Source organism: Poecilia formosa, unplaced genomic scaffold (assembly GCF_000485575.1).
Source record: "Poecilia formosa unplaced genomic scaffold, Poecilia_formosa-5.1.2 Scaffold86, whole genome shotgun sequence".
Taxonomy (NCBI): Eukaryota; Metazoa; Chordata; class Actinopteri; order Cyprinodontiformes; family Poeciliidae; genus Poecilia; species Poecilia formosa.
In genome coordinates this window covers 379,191-402,212 of record NW_006800025.1, presented here as the reverse complement: position 1 = coordinate 402,212, position 23,022 = coordinate 379,191, and the positions used below count along the sequence as shown (strand labels likewise).

General features: G+C 37.6%; 2 long non-coding RNA genes across 3 annotated transcripts in view; one reads left to right on the top strand and one right to left on the bottom strand.

Annotated features, from left to right (window-relative positions):
* The first annotated feature begins 1,255 nt into the window (after positions 1 to 1,255).
* LOC103141551 (uncharacterized) overlaps positions 1,256 to 23,022 on the top strand; it is a 42,313-nt gene continuing 20,546 nt past the window's right edge. For both annotated transcript variants that reach the window (XR_476592.2, XR_001662753.1), the window contains exons 1-2: positions 1,256 to 1,637; positions 4,336 to 4,477. This is a non-coding gene — a long non-coding RNA (uncharacterized LOC103141551). The remainder of the gene's footprint in view (positions 1,638 to 4,335; positions 4,478 to 23,022) is intronic.
* On the bottom strand, positions 4,846 to 5,417 carry LOC103141549 (uncharacterized). The gene is made up of 2 exons (XR_476591.2): positions 5,274 to 5,417; positions 4,846 to 5,198 (listed from the first exon to the last, which is right to left on the bottom strand). It is a non-coding gene; the product is annotated as an uncharacterized LOC103141549 (long non-coding RNA).

Sequence of the window (23,022 nt, the reverse complement as noted above, 5' to 3'; positions counted from 1 at the left end):
GGTAGTGTTGAGTTCTCGGACTGATGACTATCAACTTCACACATCAGGTTCTGACTCACGGTGCGAAACAAAAAAAAAAAAAAAATTGTTTTTTATTTAAATTTCATTTAAATTAAAATGATGTGCGTGTATACATCTATATATAGATCTATCTAGTCGATAGATCAATATATGCACACATAGGTCTCATTAACGGAATATTTGGTTATTTTTTTAAACGACTGGAAAATTTTAAGCCCCTCCGTCATTTGACAGGTTATAATTAACACCCTTGACTGGTGCACATGGGCAGACTATAGACTTTACACAAAGAGCTCACCGCAGAAACAACTAAAATCAATCAATCAATAAAAAAATCCTTTCTGAATATCATCTCATGGACTTTGAACTGAATGCGTCTTTCTGACCGGAAGGTGACAGCGTGTTGAAGACTTATGGACAGGACGCTTTGGAACGTCTGGTTAGGAAGCTCATTGCAAACCTTTAGTTGAAATGGCGCCTTTAACTCCAGTCTCCAGTACAGAACAGAGGGGGGAAAAAAAGAAAAAAAAACTAAAGAGAATGCAACATTGTTTTAATCCATTTAAAGTCTAACAGAGGAGCCAGCAGTTTATTTTGAGGAAATAAATAACGTTGCAAAAGTTAATTAGATCCATGCGCAGTCCACTGCACAACCAATGCGGTCGCGGCTCCGCTGCTGCGAAGAATTAAACTTAACTCGCCCTACAGTTTTAACAAATGGAGCTGATAGATGTTACCCTCCCACGCCCAGAAGGTGAGCGATGCTCAGAAGGAGCGTGGCAGACGTAATATCTGTCCGTTTNTCTAGTCATTTTCTGGTAATAAGTCAATGTTTATTGGTGTCTAGAAAATGAGACATTTCATGAACCTTCCAATTGTAAGGTCACAATGAGCAAGTACAGCTCCTCACCTAGCAACCCAGGCAAAATTAGGTGATATACATTTTTATTAGAGAAATGTATTCTGTATATTTGTAGAAGCATAGTTATTCAGAAAATCTATTACTTTTGTTTACAGGGTGTTATTTATTTTCCAAACCAGAGGTAATAAAAAAAATATTGTTTTTCTAAATATGTCGGTCATAAAAAGTATAATTATATTATTATTTCCTGGATTGATTTGTTTTTTACATGTTAGAAAAAAGTAAACCCCAGCTCTATTTCATTTTTCTAATAGAAATTATTTTGCCGTTTAGAGTGCGCTACTGGGAGACCGGAAGCCAGAAGAAGAAAAACTGCCAGATAGACGGGATTTTTTCATGCGGTTGTATGGAGGGAACATACTTCTGGCTTGAAAGCTGTAAAAGTATATCCTAGTCACATTATGGTTGGATGGCTGCTCTTTGTTTTCTGGACTATAGATGAGTTTAAAAATGCGTGGTATCACAAGAGAGCCAGCTGAACTGCGTTTCCAGGACCGAGCTCAGTATGCTAAGCTAAGCTAGCGCCGAAGCTAACGCTACTGCGTTTGAGCTGATTATTAAGCTGAGCTCAGCTAGGCTGTTGACGCCTGTGGATCAGCACTCACTCACCTGCGTTCAGGAGGGCGAGGAAGAGAGATTCTTCATGCACACAGCTGCTGTTTAACCTTGGACAGGAGAAGTTACCTTCAGACTGGTAAGATTACTGTTTTTCATTGTGTTTAAAGGGAATCTTGTAGTGATGCGTCGGTCGCGAACGTTTTGGCTCTTACAACCGCTCTTGTGCGAAATTCTGATCCTGTCTGAAAATCTGTTTCCCCTGTGTCGGGAGCGCGAACTGCAGCCAGAGAGGCGGATCCCACAATTTTCACGGCCCATTTGTTCGATTCCTTGGTAAAAACAACAAATTTGTAAAATAAATATGTGTAGAGGTCTTCCTACATAGTTTTATGTTGTTTCCTTAATCGCCTAGAATCGGTATTTTTCCAACGTTTGTCACTTAAGCCTGACACAAAAGTCAGTCACCAAACATGGTTCTCCCAACACATTTATATTTATAATTTTTCATTGTCAATATAAGAGGATGGAAGCTAGCTGATAGCAGGGCAAAAGATGAGAGTGCAGGCTTTCTGGAAAATCCTACTCTAATGTAAAATATTACAGATGACTCACACATAAGAACCATTGAGAATTTCTAAACATTAGATCTTTATTTGCCAAAGGGGGAAACCAAATATTTCAGCAGTCTGAAATAATCTGCTCCCCCTCCATAACATGACCACATTAATTTACCTGGAAGTCTTTAACTGTGTTTATTCCTCTCATCATCAACAACAAATCCTGTAAATTTGGTAACATTTGCTCTGTTCCAAAGTTAAGGAGGGGGGGACCAAATATTTCAGCTGCCTGAAATAACCTGTTCCCCTGTTCAGCAAAAATAAAGTTTATAATAGCAAGGACAATAGAAGAGAAAAAAAATACATGCAAAGCACTGGCAACATGCTGCCTAACACAAGTTTGATGTTAATGCATTCTTTATCTTGACCTTGGAACCTTTAGCAGTGTACAACAGAGTTTAGATTTATAGCCAGAGCCCGACCCAAAATTCTGGCTGGGTTGGGCTCAGGCTTCTGCAGCGCATTTATTAAGCTTTCAATACATACAAAGAGCAAACTAAGTCAGAATGCACAATATAATGTTGTGTTAAACTACTTCTTGTAGTCTAGGTAGATCACCTTGTTGAGGAAAGAGAAATTAGAGTGCAGCAGTTGATTAGATTGTAATAAGTGCAGCATACAGCATATTGCGCATACAGCCCTACCCTTTTCCACTTCCATCAATCACATATCTCTGAAGATTTGCATTTGTCTCACCCTACAGTTACAACAAGCGACAATATTGAGCTGGAAGATGTTAAACAAAAGCTAAGAACAGGACAAGTTACACTGCTTTTTAATTGAAATCATATGTTGGGCTTACTTCTGGCTCAGGCCTATAATTCAAGTCGAGTTGAATCGGACTCAGACACAATGTCAATGCCGTTTTTTATTTTTTTATTTTTACCTCTTTTTTTTTTAGGCCTGATCTAAACTATAGTGTGCAATGTGCCTTGTACTAAGGAAAATGCCAAAAGAAGGGCAAAGTATCTAAATGCCAACTTATTGGAATGTGAAAACATTGAAAAATGTGATTTCTCAGGGTTCACATTAAGTCTTGTGTGGAACACAAATGTGTAAATCTTTAGTCCTTAATTTATTTTTTATTCTGTATAAAAACTTAATAACTTTATATTATAATGTCTGTACTAACATCCAAAATGACACATGTTCCCACAGTGAACTCTGCCTTCTGACAACGTTTCCCTTGACAAGGTTAACCAGCAGTCGGTAAAACTTCCTTGCCCATAAACACTTCTCAAACATGTTCCACACTTTATATTGGGCTCTGCATTACATATTTTGGAAACATTTGGGTGCCTCTCTTTGATTAAGTTTTGCATTTACGACCTAACAAACACAAACCAGGCCAAACAAATCAAAGCTGTGCATGAATGTTTCAGAGCTTGTCATATTCCCCGTTGGTTCTTAGAGTAAAATGATTTCCCTTTTCCTTTAATGCTAATCTTGCAGGCAGACAAAATATGATATCCAGTTGCTGAACTGTCAGAGAAGGAGGTAGGATCAAGTGACTCCTTACCAGGATGCAAAAAATAGACCAAGGAGAAACACATTTTTTTGTTGTTGTCAGCGCTTTCATGTTGTTCTGTCATCAGGCATCCCACGTGGATTTGGTCTCAGAGATGACGATGTTTAGACATCGCACCTTGCCCTACTGCTGAGTAAACACCAGAGCAAAAGTACACACTGCAAAAACAGCCCTGGTAATCAGTCATCAGGCAGCTAGGATATTGAGTCAATGTAACAGCTTAGATGGAAAGTGCATTAGGACACAAGGAAAATCCATTGTCTCCATTTTTCACTGTTATACATCGTGTTCCAGGGGCAGACAGGAGATTTAGAGGGGGAGAAAGACATAGTTTCGCTTTGGGGATTTGAAACCCAGAGGATTGAAGGGGATTTTTTATTTTTTTTTTCTGTCTGCACTTTCGTGTAAGGCGAGACAAGAAAAATTACTGACAGTAAATAGATGAGTTTGATAAGGTCTCCTAAATATAAGTCTTATCTCTCGCTCAATTTGAAACAGCCATGGGAGAAATAGGCCATGTTGTCACTCAAGCTTTTAATTAAAATCAGAAGAAAAGACTGCATGTGCGTGTGCATGTGATCCCAGGAGAGAGTAGTTTTAAAAACATTTATTCATACTTAATGTTTCTCACCTCTGAGTGACCTTGCTCTTTTGATATTTTTTTCCCCTTCTGTTTCTGTCTGTTTCAGCCTAATTCACCCTTCGTCAAACAGGGTGAATGACACAGTCGGAGACGGACAGAAAAACAGAAAGACAGGAGAGGGGTGATGCGACCCCGTGTCTATTAATCAGCTGCTCAGCCATAGGCTCACATCACAAGAGGAGATAACGGTGAGTGTTGTCACACGAGTGAAAATAATGGCCGGGATGTACCCGTTTTCTGATAGCGGCTTGTCCGAATCCTGAGATGTAGACCGACAAAGACACGTACAAGGCTGGAAAACAGAGAGCCGCTGTCAGGCCTTTGACTGATAACAGCTTGAGTGAGTGGAACACGTCAGAACGGATAACAGTGGCCTAAATGTGATTATGGTTCATCATCAGTTAGAAAGCCCTCCTCGATCTGTGCCATCTTCTTAATTTATCAGACATGACGTAAAGCAGCCATTAGTTCAATGCTACAAAAAAACAACGTAATTTCTTTTAGGATGATAATTCATTTGAGTGCTCTGTTCCTAAAGTACACACTATTTGTCATAATGAGAGGTACCAGGACTCGAAGGCAAGCAACAACTACGGACACCCAAACTCAGTTTACAGATTTATTGAACAGGAAGGTGTAATGGGGAAAACAATGGAGAGGTGAAGATCAGCGGCAGCAGGGAGGAACCGGGCCAGAGGAGGAAGGATTGGGGGTTCAGGTGAGCAGAGGAGGGTACAGCAGTTGGGGCAGCGAGGGGTCTCCAGGTGGGGGAGTTCCAGCAGGTAACTGAGGGTGGACAGGCAGCAGCAGGGTGGTGGTGGTGGAGGAATCCAGGGGCTCGGCCAAGCCGAACAGCGAGGGCCAAGTAGTCCAGGTGATCTGATTCTCAGAGAGAGGTCAGGGCTGGTTCTAGGAGGAAGAAAGATGGGAGAGGCGTCAGGAACAAGTTAGACACTTGAGACAGCACTGAGAGCTAGAGTGTACCACTGTAGAAGCGGAACCATCTGGCATCTTCTTCTGGGAAGCCTCTCCTATTTAAGGCCATTGTTGATTGGAGATGACGAGCACCAGCTGGATCCCGTCAGCCTGCCACCCTGAAAATGTAGAGAAAACACTCCCCCGCAGAACCCAACACTATTATGATATTTGGCAAAATGCCTGGGTAAATCCGAATAAAAGCTGGTTTAGATATGGAAAGGTTTGGCCAGATTTAGCTGTGTTAGAGTGCTATTTTAAATCTAGTCACTTTGTCTAAATGTACCAGGTTTCCCACATTTAATGTTCAACTACACCAATAGCAATTTTTCCCAAGGGTGGTAAAAACTATAAACTCACAAATCAAATAAATACCCCAAATCAGACATAACAGTATAACCAAAGGCAATAGCTTGTCTTGTCTGAATTTATCTCTTCAAGGCATTCCTGTAGAGTCTCAATCTGTTGGATTTAGAATTTAGTTTGATTATTTTAAAGATATTGTTTCATATTGTTTAATTTTATTTCTGTTCCTGATCACTAGTGTTACTTTACCTCAGTTTCATGCTCTTGTAAACTTGTTTTGCATCTGCTTTTTTACTCATTATGCTGCATCATATAATCTAGTCCCCAGTATATATAGTCCTTGAATCAGTCACCTGATGGGGAGGCAATAAAAATTTTAAAACCACTCATTGTTTACCCATCAGCTTCTTGTTTCAACAGTTTTGTTTTTCTAGAGTACATGATTTTCCCTAATCCTTAAATAGTGAAATTAAAAATGGCCTCAAATGTACAAATAATACCCCAACAGATATTTTGATAAATGTGGTTTAGACAGCTGCATTGAAACCACATGTCTTTTGTTACAATGAGCAAGGTCCTGTTATGCTTACGGTTGAATATGTAACCACTTTTCTTATTGAAATTGGCAAAACTCTTTTAGCCGGTTGGTTTTCTGGCATAAATCTAGTTTATAATAGAACACTCTTGAGAACGAGGCCATTAGAGAAACATATTGGCTTGCTTTGTCTTATTAAAACTTGTTTTGATGTGTTTGGGAATATTTTCTTTTCACAACATCTAGTGATATCCAAGTTACAATTCAGTTATGTTCAGCATCTTTATTTTGCACTTATTACAATCAGATGTCCTCTCAAGGCACTTTTCACAAAATAAACAAATAAATTAGCAACATTTTAGAAATCCATTTTTCATTCAACTTTATAGTAACTTTAATCCAGTCATACAGTCAGATTTAAAATCAGTCGCATTCCAATTTGATCCTAGTAATAAAACAATGCAGTGAAGTTCAATTAATTATGGCTAATGTTAAAAAATATTTTTGTCATATGTATCCCAACTGACTGCAGGATTCTACATCAATCCCTCCTTGTGAACAAGTTTGTAATAGTGAAAAGTTGATTTTAATATTCCACTGTCCAATCTAGTAAAAAGCTGAGGACAGGCTTCCTTGCAACTTGCTAATGGACAATTATCTAGTAAATACTGGAAATATAAGTAGAGTGCATGTGGAAAGTGTGCTAAATTAATCTCTTTCCTAAAAATTCCACACACACATACCCCATTATGACAATGTGGAAATGGGAAATGGATTATTTCAGGTGATGTTTTTTTGTTGTGTTCCATAACTTTTTCTAAAATTAAGGTAATCATGTTTGGAATAAATTACACTATCCTTTGAAATTGAAGCATGGTGGTTGAGATGTTAGCAGCAGCAGGAACTGGCAGACTAGTCAGGATTGAAAGATGAATTCAGCAAAGTTCAGAGGCTGATGAGAACCTGCTCCAGAGCTCTCTTGACCTCGGACTGGGGTGGCAGCTCATTTGTCAGAGGGACAACGACCCAAAGCACATGGCCAAGATCTCAAAGGAGTGACTTCAAAACCACTCGGTGAATGTCCTGGAATGATCAAGCCAGAGTCCAGACTTGAGACCGATTGGACATCATCTCTGGAGTGATCTGAAAATGGCTGCACACACGACTCCCATCCAACCTGGTAGAGCTTGAGAAGTTCTGCAAAGAATTGGCAAAACTGCCTAATGGGTTCGCTAAGCTTGTGTCATCATATTCAGACTTAAGGCTGTAAATGGTGGATCAAGAAAGTATTGAGCAAACACAGTGAATACTTGTGTAAGTGATTTTTTTTCCCCTTCAAAAAATGTTTTTCCAGGCTGTCATTATGGGGTATTTGTTTGTATTTGTGGGTTACTCGCCACAATCACATATAGTAAGTAGTCTTATTTCTTAAATCCCTCATTCACTTGGTGTAAAAAAGGGCCTTCAAGGCAGCTGTTACCTTTTTTTGCCCCTCCATTTCACATTTCTTCAGCTGTGCAAGCTCCATTGTTTTAATTTCATGCAAGATGTAGTTTCGTGTTTTGGTTATATTACAAGTAAATTCAAAAGTGAAAGCCTTTTGGGTTTCTTCTGATCAGGAGCTGATGGGAGTATTTATGTCTTTTATCTCGCATTTAAAGTCAAATTATATCTTAATTTTGTTTGTGTGTGCATCTGTGTGCTCATAAAAGGAAAACCCAGAAAGTCAGACTCCTTGGTCTTTTTGAGTATTTCAGTCATGGGCTCGAGATGAAATTCTCATCTGCCTGCCTGCTGAAACCACCCACTCCATACATCAACCCACTGGGTGATCAAAAGTCAAGTTAATAGGGATACGGCACGAGGGGGAGTTTAATTACTAACCTAAAATACTTTGAAAGGATGCTTGGACTGATGTGTTGCTGGAGGCAAGTGTCTAGCGGTGAGGGGAGCCTGAGTTTAGAGAATTTCAGAGTCAAAGCAGCTGCTTTATTTGTGTTGTGGGATTTAGAAAGTAACTGGAGCAGAGATCAATAAGGTTTAATAGGCCTGGGAATGAAATGATGCCAAAGTGTCCCTTGTCAATGACTCTGCTTATCTCCCTGTGCCAAACTCTCTTCTACTCACTCATGCTTGCTCACCTGTAGATTACTGATATTGAACTGGAGGGGCTGTAGAAGTATTGAGTAAAGCCTGAGTTTAATTCTGAGTTCTTGTATTAGAACCAAAGTAACTACATGCTTGGCATCTACAGTCCCCAATAATTATTAGGTTAATATTATCAGCGCATGTCCTGTATATATATATATATATAATTTCAGAATAATGAGATTTACTATGTTTTAATGTCAAAAGGTCTGAAATAATATTCCCATTTTGAAAAACATTGTGAATTACTGTATTAATGGGAACTATGAAGGGAATTATGAATAAAACTCAGCTGAAAAATCAAGTTTATTAAAAATGACATGCTCAGATGTTTTAAAATCAACACTTTAAAGCAAGGAAAGAATTAAAAGTCCGTCTCTACTATTTGTGTTTTTGAAGGGGTAAAAACATGGAGGAGTTGTTTCCTGCATGTCCACAAATGCATTTTAGGTTTATTGTTTCAATTTAAAAAAGGAAATATTCTGGAACATTAAAAAGTAATATGTAACTTTTATGTGTATTGTGTAAATATAAACTGATACCAAATTGTGTCTGTTTCCCTTGAATCTAAAGAAGTCTTTGTCAATAGGTTTTAGGAAATCACACAGCAGTTATATGAGCAACACATGCTGTGTGTGTTGAAAGATTAGAGGCACTTACCAAAGAAATCAGTGTCACTCTGGCCAGCAATATCTCCCCACCAGGCTTTCACCGAGGTAGCCATAGTCCTCATCACTTCCAATGATGCTTTATACTTTAACCCTTAAAGACACCCTAGCACCACACCATGTTTTAGTGCAAATGTCTTACAAATGTTAGCTGTCAGTATTGCTAGTGTGTCCAGTAACATGGCTATTATTAATGTTATGTTAAAGTAAGGTAAGATATGGTAATTTTATTTATATAGCACATTTTCAGCAACAAGGCAATTCATTAACATAACATTTCAAAAGTACTCAGTGTAGCTCCTTAATGTGCACCTGCACATTAAACAATCTAGCCTGCTGTCCAGCAGGTAAAGATGAGCAGGAACACAGTTGTGTAGCTGTTTTATTCAGCTAGGCTCATAACCTGTGTCTACCTAACAAGTTGGCTGCCCGTCTCTTTCTGTAAATACACTGCATTCAGTGCATCCTCAATTACTCAGCTCTGGCAGTTGACTGCCTCTCCAACAGTTGGCCATTGAACTTTTACTCCATTACAAGCTGTCCAGTATCAGCCATGCATTCTCAATGGATATTCTAATCTTGAAACAAATGCCAGCATAACACACTGAGACTGAGTGGCAGCTACCAACTAGGCAGTCATTCTTATATGAAAACAAGATTTGTAAGGAAAACCAAACATAGAAAAGTCAAAATCTGAACTGAGGTCTCTTAAACTTGCCTTTTTCTCACTGACTTGTACAACAGTCGTGCAGAAGATTCCACTTTTACTATCATGTTCCGTTAGCTAAATCCTTATGTGATTTGAGCTGGATTCCAATTGGTTTAATCACTGCGTAAACTAATTGATTCATTGTGCTACATTTATTGATAATTTCATTCATTGTCAGAATAAAAATCAAAAGTGGCCTGATAGCCATCATTTGATTGTTTCTGGTTTACGGTATGACAACAATTGTCTGTTGAAGGTTCTCAGTTTTTCTTCAACAACTTTTACATATTAGGTAGTACCTGTCTTTGGGACTATCTGGACACAGGCATGGCCATCTGTATTTTATTTGTTAAAGCAATTAGCAATTAGCAATAAGCAATTAAAACAGCAATCAGTGCATCACGTCTTCTTCCTCCATTCGTCCACCTGCATCACATGGATATTCTGCAACTTCACCTTTAAGGTTGTAGCGTTGTACAAAACATGAAGAAGAACAAGTAGTACCTTCTTCTGGCACACTCTGATAAGGCATGTGCACATGCACCCTGCTATTCCCTTATCTCACTGACATGCTCAGAACGCCCCCATACCAGTGCCGAGCATGACATGTGCAGCCCAGCGTTATTAGTGTGATAGCAATAGGCTCTTTAATACAAGGACGTGACAAACATAGCAAATGCTACAAAAAATATGTAAGCAGCTGTCGTCATCTTTCCAAACCAGTTTTCCCATCATAGGTACAGCTGGGGTGATGTGAAGCCAGAACTGACTAGAAAAGTGAAGCTAACGGAGAGCAGCGAGCCAAATTGAGGAGTGTGTGTCAGGTTAACACCTATCTGTCTGTCTCATGGTGGGAGCAGGTGCTGGTCTCTCAGGGTCTCTTATGGCGCTGATGTGGAGTGTTGGATCTTGACCTGAATGGATGAGTCTTGACATCCACCAAATATTTGTTAGCATATATATTTTTTATTAACAAAGATTTTAGTGCAAAGATTAGAGAATGGGCTAAAAATATGATAGCATAATAATGTTTTCACAATATTGTCATGATTTGGCAGTTTTGTGATGGTGAGAAAGAACGCAGGGACCCAGCTTGAGATGATGATGATGATGAAACGTTTAATAAGGAAGTGCTCAAAACAGTCCGGTTCAGGCAGCACGGCAGAAGACTTAGCAACAGCTAAATACCGGTAGCAACTGAAAAATACAAGACTGGAAACGAGAGCAGAGTCGACAGAGGACTTGTCAGTTGTACTGTGAGCGACACGCAACACAAACACACAAGGATCTGACCAAGAACAGAGACAACAGGTGGGCTTAAGTACACAGGGAGTAATCAGGGGGACTAGACACACCTGGGAAACAATTAGGGAGCAGACAGGACAACACAGAGACTCAGGATCACAATAAACACAGAAAAAAATACAAAAAATAAACACAGAAAACTCAAATCCTAACAAATATATTGTCATATGTACCTGAAGAAACCATGTTTCTGTTTTTATTATAACAGAAACATGGTAACAGAAACACAAAAACTACCCTTATTATCGATACATAATGGATAATATATTCACTCCTCTATTACATCTATTATCTATACATATAGTGTAAAAATGTATACATGCTTATTTTTTATTGCTTCAAAAAATTGATAGACATTTTAAATCTATGCAAATTGTGTAAGGGAGAAAACATAATGTATGTGACATAAATGTTAGTATTGCAAATATTAGAGCACCATGTGTGTAAAGTTATACCTGGTCTCCACTGATCGTTGTAGGATGGGTTGGTTCGATATGTTCTTTTATGGTCCGGCATTGCATAACAGGCCCCAATACTAGACAAACATGACCCACTAGCATCTCTTGTGCTTGTTTCAAGCAGTAACAGTTTTCTGTCCCACAATCAATGAGCTATGTTTTGTGATGCCAATAGCGCTGCCCTAACCTGGGACTAGGTTAGGGCAGCACCAATAGCTGCCCTAACTATTGGGCAGCTATAAAAGTAATACCGCGTTTCTTTTAAAACGCGGTATTTTTTTCCTTGTCCTGTGTTCTTGCAAATGAACAGGTTAAAATGAGTGGATTTTGGTTATTCTGTCTTACAGGCGAAACAACTGCTTATGTAGCGCTGTATTGATCAAAGATGACAATAACAAAACTTTAGGGAAAATTCTTCATTGTAACTACCACGACCCCATGTCCATATCATACCCCCCTCATCCCTTTTCTCCATCCCCTTCAATGTCTGACTCTAAATGTACTAACACCTGTAATTTAGTGTCCATTTACTGTGAATATGATTTCTCAGTGGGTTCTGCCTGGAGTGATATTTTTGCAAGTTACCTTGCTACCATTAAGATTTTATGATCTCAACCGAGTACAATTTACACATTCAAATCCTGCGTGATTTTGTCAGGCTTAAAGAGACAGGCTAATGGGTTGTCTCAGGAGGATTGTGTGCAAATTGGAAAACTATAATGAGAACTTTCTAATACAGTGATTTAGGATTTTTTCTTGTCTTTTAAAGTTAAACTTTCTTTTAAAACGCGGTATTTTTTTTCCCATGCAGCAATATTACTTGAGTCATACATGCATGCCCTTATTTTAACATTTCATCAATTTATATGAGGCATTACTTTTGTCTTATTCACCAAGATCTTCTCTTTGGATGGGCTTTGCACTAAAAGTAAACACAACCTCCAATTGTCCTTGGCTAGCTCTTGACAAATAAAAGAGGACTTTTATGATAAAAAAGGTAAACTACTGTTGCATTCAGGAGCTTGACTGTGGATCTTAGAGTTTTATTGGCATGCATTGCTCTATTACTTGCCAGACACTTTTTAGCAGATGACTCATTTTTTATTTGTTTTCCTTTTTCCTGGCTAAATAAATGTGTGGGCTACCGCACAACTATTGACCTTGATAAGTGCTCAGGGGTTGAAAGCCTCTTGAGTACAAGTGTGTATAATTTTGCACAGTCCAACGCAAACACTCGTATCTGATAAAAAGTAGTCAAACCGTGACACTTGGATAAAATGGATGCAAAGATAATAAACTTTGAATAGTATCATCAATAGTCTATTCATAATGGGGGAGTTAATATCGGACAAGCATAGAGAACATGCATAAGCGTTTGTGTTTTATAATAAGATTTAGGATTTACTGTTCATGCAAAGAGTTTCCAGAAGCAAGTAGGGGGTAAGAGGATTATAAAAAAGGATAAACGTAACAAAGGATGAGGAAAGAATAAAATATTTATTGCATTACTTCCCCTTCCTACAATAAATAAGAATGGCATAGTAGGGATTGTGGGATACAGAGGAGTGAGATGACTTGGAACTGATTTGTGTATCCAAATCTGCATGACATAAGTGATTTGAGGATAAATGGTTGACTTAAAGGGATGGTAGAAAATCCCAAAATGCAATTGTATTTTCATATGGTTTTGTTACAAAAACTTTGATTTTTTTTTTTTATTCCTTTGTATAGTACACTGATCAGCTGCAACAGTGAAACTTTCTGTCTGATAGTGTGTTTGTCCTCCTTTTGCTGATAAAATAGGCCAATTCTATCAACATGGGAACTCCACTAGAACTCTGAAGGAATGTTGTGGTATCAGGAATCAAAATGTTACTAACAAATCAGTTAAGTCCTGTAAGTTTTGAGTTGGGGTCTACATGGATTTTTACATTATTTCTTATTGAAATGACATTATTTACCCTTGATTTGCTTGGTCACAACTAGATTTTTATTATATTACCCATATGTGTTTAAGCTACTCACTGAATTCTCACTTTTTCCATATTGCTGAAACCACAGTCGTGCACATATGTGGTTTCCAAGGTTTTGTGTCATCACATTAAAGTCTTAGCGCAACGTTTTATCTCCACCTCCTCTTTGCCCTCTACATGACCAGTATCACACAAACACAAAACAAGCAACTTTAAGGTTATTTAAAGGACAGTGATCAATAATGCTCCTGTAACTCCTACTTAATCTCCATAATGAGCTTTATTGCAGCAATTAATCATGTCTTAGCAGCCAGCATCCCAGAATAATGCGACCAGAATAAAGGCCAGGCCCAGCTGGCACAGGCCACAGTATCCCAAGTGAGGTGATCCAGCTTCAAGAAATACAGTGGCCTCTTGAGTTATACCGATGGCCGCTTGAACATGTTTTTAAATTTTCTCTGTTGCAAGTAAGAGGTTCAGTTAAAAAAAACAACAACAAAAAAACTAAGTCATACTTAATAAAATGCATAAACAAACCAGACAAGTAAGAGATATTGTTTCACAGCATAAAAGCAATGTAGAAATATGCATAGAGGGATGCAAAATCAGTGGTACTACAGATCAGCAGCAATAAAATATTACAAATTATTGGACAAGTCATTATACAAAATGTTTCAGAATTGACTGCTATACATTTCTGATTTGTGGTAGTGAAGAAACCAAGTCTAAGCAGTAAATATACATGCATGGTTTGTATGTGTGCATATTAGAGGTGCACCAATAAATTGACCAGCCGATAAATCGGTGACGATATACTTAATTTTGGGACGTTGGTGATCATCACATGTGAATCCGATCTTATCCACCGTTCTTATCTACTGCAGCAAAGGCCTAAAAATTAACCACTGTCTTCTTCTGCTCTCCTGTGACAGAAATTTGACTAACAGACTGGCGCACCAGGTCATGTCTGCATGTTTGCAGTTAACAATAGTGACCCCACTGTTACCAATTCAGCTACCGTCTTTCTGTATTTAGTGTTGTTTCAGACTAAAAAAACAAAAAGCCAAAAACTCTGACATACACCTCTCTAGTTGAAAAACATAAGGATTCTTAAAGCCAAAAATGAACATAAGAACATTCAGATGAAACATTCAGAAATTATGTATGAAACATTCATACATGAAACATTCAGAAATTAATCATTCAGAAGGAAATTATTTTAGTGTACTGCAAAGACTTGACTCAGTGGGGTAAATATGAACTTATGGTTAAAGTGACTGGAAATGTTTGTTGTTTTTTGTTGTTGTAAATGTGATATTGTGATAGAATACTGAGGTTTTCTTATTGACATGATTTCAAAATATCAAAAATATTTCTTTCAGGTTCCTTATAAAATAAACTAATTTAACTCAAACCTTCTAATGTGAAAAATTGTTCTATGACGCATAAACGGGTGCTTTTATGTTTTACATTTATTACTAATAAGTCAATTTGCTATGCTTCTGTTTGAAACAAATCCTTTATAGGAGTTATTTTATCACAAGCCCCTTATTCATGCAGACCTCAGCTTCCCCAACCAAGTGTCTCGTAGGAGTCAGATTTGATTTCAACCTTGGGCTGTAAGGTATTTTCAAATCTTTGAAACCGATGGAATCTTCACGCAGCATGATCAAGCTTTGCTCTTAGGGGGTTTGCATAAATGACCACTCAATTTTCTCTGTGTGCTGGCAAAAGCAGCAAAACAAGTTGGATGGGGTAGCAGGCGGTAGATGAGGTGGACAGCATAAGGCCCTTTATGATGAACAATTCGGCTGCATTTAGAAATCTATTGATTCTGTCCCAGCTCTAATAGAAGGTGATGATGGCACAGAGGTGAATCCATTACAAGGTGGGAAGCTGTGCGAGCCACGCAGGGGGATAGTGTGTGTCCTATTCCATTTGTCCCCACCACAACATACAAACCAGGAGGAAGAAGCAAGTGTGACTAGAGAGTGTCCCTCTACACATGAAGTCAAGAGCATTGTCTCTGAGAACCGACAGCAAAAGGATGCCATCTGTGGATTCTTAATTAGAAATTCTTGTCTATAAGTAAGACAAATAGATAATCTTTTGGATTTTTCTCTAACGTGAGCAGGATTTTTGAAGTGAGGCTCAGCTGAAAGTTTCTTAGCAGTTAATATCTTACCTAGAGTACATAATTCGTTTGATGTTGTCATTTAGTATGAACCCTGATTAGATGGTTCTGGAGACTGAATACAACAACTAGTCTGGCAGAGCTTTAGACCAATTCAGACTTCAGTGTTTAGCCAGGACTTGATGTCACTGACTTGATGTCACTGACTTGACAGGGTGAGTTGAGTCTATTTTCTGATTCATCAGAAAATAGACTAAAGCAATAGATTGCTTTAACTATTGGATAGTTAAAGCAATTTTATTGCTTTAACTATGCAATAAAATTGCATAGTTAAAGCAATTTTATTGTGATTGATTTTACAACGACATCAAGCCAGCTACTAAATCTACTTACAACTATCTTGAACACATGTCCAGAATAAACAGGACAGAAAAAAGCTGAATCACAATTCCAGTAGGTAGAATGATTGTGTCTTTACTCATTTCTGCAAAAAAACAAACAAACAAACAAACAAACAAAAAACAATCAGGTAGCTGTAGCTCATCAAAAATGCTGGCCAATGCCATGAAACACCAGGGAAAGGATTACATTATACTACTTCTTAAATTGCTGCGCTGGCTTCCTGTTTGCAAAAAAAAATAAAAACGTCTACCTATATAGTTGCTTACGTAGACTACCTTTAGCTGTTTCAACCTCAGGGACCTGCTAATCTGGATTTACACTAAATGTGCTTCACAAGTGCTTCGCTGAAAAGACGCAAAAACGATCAGGTCAATAAATGTGCAGAGCCTGTGTTCTGTTTAATTAAAAAAAGCCTATTTTTAATCAATTTTAAATTTGTACTTTAGAGTGACCCACGATTTGTAGCTTTTGAGAAAAATACACATTCGAAAAAACTTAGTCTTTTCAATTCAAAGTGAATTTATTTTTCTAAAATATTTAGCCTTCTATTCCATTATGGATGAAAATATATATATTGTTCAGTTATGCATAACAACATAAACTCTGCCAAACAATCAATCTATCACAAGCTTTTTGTAAGACATAGTTGGCCTCTGAAAACAAGGCTGGAGTGGTTCAGAGACCAACAAAACTCTCATGATTTTCTTACTCTTGCCATTTCAGTGGCATTGCCATGGGCTGATCTGCTTGACTGTTTCCATGAAGGTCTTGTGACATTTGATTAGAAAGCCTTTTGGGAGTTTCTACATGCCTTTTGTGGACTTGTTTGAAGTGTTTGTAGCTCAATGGAGGTGAATAAACAGCAGCTATGAATCCTGTAGGGCTTTTTCTTAAGAATCCAAAAGTGTGTGTCATTCCCTCTTAAATTTTAGGCCGACCCTTTGCTTCTCTTGGGTGAGAGGGTAAAGAAACTTGAACCTTCAGGTCTCCAGTGCATTGTAATGGCTTAATTAAATGCTTAAATATTTCTTAGCCAAATCAGTCAGAGAACAGGTGAGGGAATGTTTGCTTGAGCTGAGCAGTGTAAATCTTCATCAGTACATAAAAAGCACTTGTATATTCTATCATAAGATTATGTAATGATATTTAAGAAGTGCTTGCATCAATTCCATATCAGTGGAGCATAAGCATGGAATTTCAAAGTGGAGCACATAGTGAGAAATCTTGCATGTTCCTTAAAGCTACAGCAATGTAAAATACATTGGAAGGCAATGGTGGAGCTTTAGTTAAACATGGCAGGATATTTTCCTACAACATAACAGAAGACAGATACACTATTGTGTGAAAGGGGCTTACGAGATTATACACACCCATTTTTATTTACATTTTAGACGGTTGCATTGTCAAAACAATGCTGTTATTTTCGTGATCATACTTTAGCCAGGAGTTGGGATGATCTGATTTGTTACTCCAGGTATTGATTATAAGAATTGTACCCTTTCACCTCCTTTCACATTCATATGCATGAAAATAAAATACATGACTTTAATGAAAGTCACGTTCCAGCAACACCTTTATGAATCTGGTATTGTATTTTGATTAGTTGGTAAGCCAGTGTACCGTGGACTTTTGTGAGAAATGTTGCAACTCCACCAGATAAATGATCAGCTGCAATAAAATGTACTACACAAATGTTGGAGAAATTAACTGATTATACCATTACTTAATCTTATGATACATGGTGCAGACACTCTGTCTGCGCTGATCAAAATTTATCCACCTTGACTTGCAAAATACTTTTAAGTGGCCAACATAAACAGGGAAATTGGCTTTATGCATTTGCTATTTCAGCTAGTTATTATTTAAAGTCATTAATAGATTGTTCATAGAACATTTAGCTTTTTAAGAAATGCATTCAAAATGATTAAGTATAATTATTTAAAAAAAAAATTTGATTTGTTCAGACTGGTTGAAAAATAATTATCCGAATAAACATATAGGAAGAAGAAACAGGAACATAAAACCAGTAAAAAATCAGATTTGCATCACCAAAACCTTTAGAATTATGACTATAGTGGTCTTTCATGTCTTTAATTCCTCACTGTGCTATTATAAAGGCTAAACTCCAATCCTTATCATAACATGCAGCCATTTGCTTAAGGGTAAAGTATTTTAAGCTCAGGAAAAAATAAATATATATGTAGGGAGCCTATTTACCACCATCATATCGTGAAACTGTCAAGAGCCATCTTTTGCCTACTAAACCTTTTGCATATCTGTGTACTCATAATTGATTCTCTGTTACATTGCCAGCGAAATGCCACCAAGATAACTGAGCATTGCAGCGTAGATGGTAAAAAACCTTCACTGAGGTTTGATAGACTGTCACATCTTATCATCTTTGAAACACTGTGGAGAAGAAGAAAAAGAGGGGAGAATGTGCTCTCAACTGCTGTACCTCAAAAGGTGTTCCTGTGCTAAACATTTTCAAAGCACTCTGCCTTAAAATATCATTTTGTATTTTTCAGGTAGGTGGAAGAGTACAAGGATTAGGTGAGATAGAGGTAACAACTGACTTCAAGAGGAAAAACTTTGGGTTTTAGCACAAGTTTGTGTTTGGAACTTTCTGTGTAAAGTGCAAAGAGGAATGTGAACACAGCAAATGCAGCTAAGTCTGCATACAAATTTGTGGCATATGTCCATAAAGTAGGACAAGTTAACTGGCATTCATAAGGAAATGAAATCTCCTGAAAAGTAACATTTCTGAGGCATATTAAATTTTCTGAGATTCACGAGATCATAACAAGAGACATCATGCCCCACTTAGAATATTGATTATGTGCCCATATGAGCAATAGGGCTTACTTCTACAGGGAGGATAAATATGTACTTCATGTAGACATAATTCAATGTTAGGTCCAACTATAGCAATCATATAATGGCAAATATTGTGTCTTAGTTAGAATCAAGAAACCTGCTTAGTTTAAATGGGGTAGAAACGTAGAAATCTCGTTAAAAGATTTGTAACAATTACAAAAAACTGAGTCATAGAAAAAAGACGTCTTGTTTTGATTCAGTTTGAATAAATGAATATCCTTGTTTTAGTTGTAAAACTAGGGTAAAAACATTGTGTGGAAAAACACAATGTTTTGTGTTCTCTGATTGATTTGGCTAAGAAATATTTAAACATTTAACTAAGCCATTAGAATTGATGGATATTTTTAATACTAAAAGTAAATCAAACACAATCCTGGTAAAAATGATGGCATATTTAGATGCATCTGTTGATGGATGGAAACAACTTACGTTTTATCTAGAAAGAAAAATGACATTTGTTCCAAATGGAAAGTAAGATGGAGGAAAGTGCCAGTGACCAGAACCATGGTCATAAAATGACAGCAGCTCAGTAACCAACTTGATTATAACATGTAGATATGAATTGACAGAATAAATCTTGTTGTGGACCAGATTTTAATCTGCATTTATATTTTAATAAATAAATAATTAACAATATAAACAGTGACAATAATAACCATCACTGGCAGACTGACTGCGTATATGAACATGAATATTTTGTTGCATTTCTTTCCAAAAGATACATATTTGTCATTCCAATGTAATTCAAGCCAATCAGTTTTACATAACAGCCAGCCATAAGCCAGTGTAACATCTGCCAAAAGTAAAACAAAAATCACTCTTCTCTGTAGACTGACTGCATTATTTTTGCTCCATTTTTACATTTAGCCCCTGATAGAATGGGGAGGCTCAGTGTTACCTCCCATGTGCTTATCTTTTCTCAGTTCCTGCTCTGACTGGCCATATGGTTTGTTCTACAAATTGAAGTGCTGGCCTTTGATGTAAAGTGTATCGGCTATAGTGACATCTAACAGTAGAAGCCACAAACTGCAATCTCACCTGCCTCACACTTCCTCTTCCAAACACGCCTGGTTGTGAAAACATAAAATGACTTTTCTCGTGTTTGTAGTTTCTGGTTTGCTCCTTCTGGCATGTTGAAGGGACAGAAGAGGGACCTGCTCCATTTCTTTGACATGAATTGTTAAATCCGACATAATGAAAACAAGTCTAATTTTTTCCTCATACACCAAGACAAATAATACATTAAGATATTGTGTGTTGTTCTTGTTTCAGTCTTTTATTCAAGTGAATACTAAACAAATGAGACTATTTTTTTAAAGGTTTTATTGGCCTAGTGGCCTTTATTTGAGTAATCAGACAGGAAGGTAGGTGATGAGGGAGGAGGAGGACATGTGGAAAGGATCATCAGGCCAGGACTCGAACCTGTGACATCCACGTCAAGGACTAAGGCCTCCATATGTGGGTTGTGCTTTACCCCTGCACTACCACAGAACCCAAATGAGACTATTTAAAATTAAAAAAAAAAATACCCCAAAAGACCTTTGACTCATCCCCACGTTTTGCTTAAATGTCGGTACACAAATTTGTCATTGGCTTTCACTTCCTCCTTTTTGTTGTGCTCAAACAACTCTATTTTAATGTTATTCTTACATTTATTTTTTTTAGGCATATTATGCTGAAACGTTGGCTGTTCACTTTAGCCAGTGCAAAATTGCTCTAAAAATAACTGTAGATAGTATCTCACTTGCTTTAATAAATCAGGGTTGTAGCTGGCATCAAGGTAGACAAATTGTATCAGCAAAATATAAACCCTTGTTTATGTGCCCTTCAACCTCTAGGATTATTTGTATGGGTGCTTGTGTGTGTGTGTGTGTGTGTGTGTGTGGAGATTACATTTTAAGTAATCTCCAATACAGTAGTATTGGAGACAATACTACTTTGTGAGGACTCACTGTTCTTTATAGGACCCAAAGCCTGGGCAGAACAGTGCTGTTTGAGGTTAGGTTTAAGATTAGGGAATTAATTGAGTTTAGGTTAGTGTTTAAATTTAGTTGAAGTGCCAGGGTTACGCCATTAAATGAAAACTGAATGGAATTATTTTGTAATCTTGCAATATAAAAGATGTGTTGACGCTGCAGGCCTGCCATGTCCTGCTGCACAGTGCGTGAGAAAACTCCCTCCAACAAAAAGTACCATCTTCACTCAGCTTCAAAAGCCACCACAGAACGATGCTTCGTTCCAAGTTCCCAGTTTTTTTCGAAACATGTGCCAGCTTTGAATGTCCATGTTGAAACCAGATCCCCAAATCACATGAAATCATAAGCATCAACTGTCACATCAAATCTATGTCTCACAAATGAGTCTGACAGAGTTCCTCTGGGTCTTCCTTTTGTCAATGTGCTGTAAAAAGACATCAGCCTCTGACTGTAACCATCAGATTGACTGATGCCCAGCACATCAGTGACCTAATATAAATTTCTAAGTTTCACAATTTTAACATCAGGCTTTTAGATGTTTCTGGTCGCATTGAATACATTATGCACATTACCGTTATCAGCTTATAACCAAATCATGTGTTGCTACAACTAGTGATACAAGTCTGTGACTGGACAGGTTAAATCAGACGAACTAAAATGTACTGTCTGTACTCAAATTGTTTTGTAATGATAACTCCCTCATGTTTTGTGTTCAAGGCTTTTTTTTAATACAGATTGCCAATTGGATTTAAGGCTTCACTTTGACTGGGCCATTCTAACACAGAAATAAGCTTTAAATTAAATAATTGGATTTTATCTTTTATTAGGCTGTTCTGCTGAAAGATAAGTTTTCTGCCAATCATGCTCATGAACGTGCTGCTCACACATGCCATAGCACAGCATGGAAAAGCTATAGATTGCCTGTTTGCTCCAGCTGTACTGCAGAGAAGCAACATAACATTGCAGGAAAACTGTGTATCCGACGTCTTCAGTGGCCATGCTTTCTAGTCTGCATATTCATAGTAGACTTCACTGTGGGCAGGAACTGTAGCACAGCAGAGAACAAGGGAGAGGGTGTGAACAGCGCATACACAAGCATAACTGACAGTTCCAGGACCCTCCTCTTGGCTCTGATTGGTTGTTTCTGATCAGTATTTCAGTATTTCTGCAGGAATAGGACCACAGGGAGGAGGCAAGGGAGCTTGATTGTCCACAGATTATCTGTTTCATGTTATACTGCCACAACATACGTACAGTTTTGACAAATATGTAAAAAATAAAAGAAGAAAAAATTATAAAGTTACCTGTTGCAGCTTCAGTCCAAAACATGTACAATGCAAAATTAAACAACAAAAGCACAAAATAGGGTCAGTAAACTAATACTTTTCATCTGTCCTAAAATGATTTGTGCTCCAAAGCTCTTCATGTCAGGCCTGTCATATCATGGTAGGCTTACAGATATGCCATATTATTTTCATTTTCAGTAATTAGATTGAGCAGTACCCTGAGAGATATTCAAAGCCAGGTTGCTTTATAATCCATCTCTACTTTAGGCTTCTAAGTAACTTTGTCCTTGACCTGTCTGCTGTGTTTCTAAGAGAATCTCTAACAAACAACTATCTTTGATTAAATTTGATTAACAGGTTGACGGTCGTTATCACTTAACTGACTTTTATCACTGCAATTTAGTTTGGAGTGTCGGATGAAAGGGGGTCGCATGCATACACATGAAAAAATATATGTATGTAAAATATGCACTGGGAAGTATTTTAATGTATGGCGCAGTAATTTGACAAAATGAGAACAATTCTAATTACTTTGCAAGGCGTCATAATTGTGTCATAAACTTCTCTTGTCAAAGATACATTTCTCACAAAGTTGCAGCACCTCTTCAAAATAGCCTTTTACTCTGCTGGAAACTTGTCCCTTTATTCACTGTGGGACATAAAAGATGGCAGAATTACAGCATGTGTTACATAACGAAAACATAAAGACCTCAAAATAAACGATAACATCTTAGTAGTTTAATGTCATTGTACTTGAAAGTAAAGAAAAAAAATGTGACCTTTACCATAGCATCCTGCAAAAAAATCCACAATAAAAGCCTTTTATGGTACAGCCTATATTGCTTTTTCCACAATGTGATTCGCAGTTACAATGAGTCACCATGTGACTTGTCAGAGAAGTTTAGTTGTTGCTGAGCGTGTTCAGCCTCACTGTTTAAGGAAAATGAGGTTGCATGTCAAAGGTGCATTTTTCGTTCATTA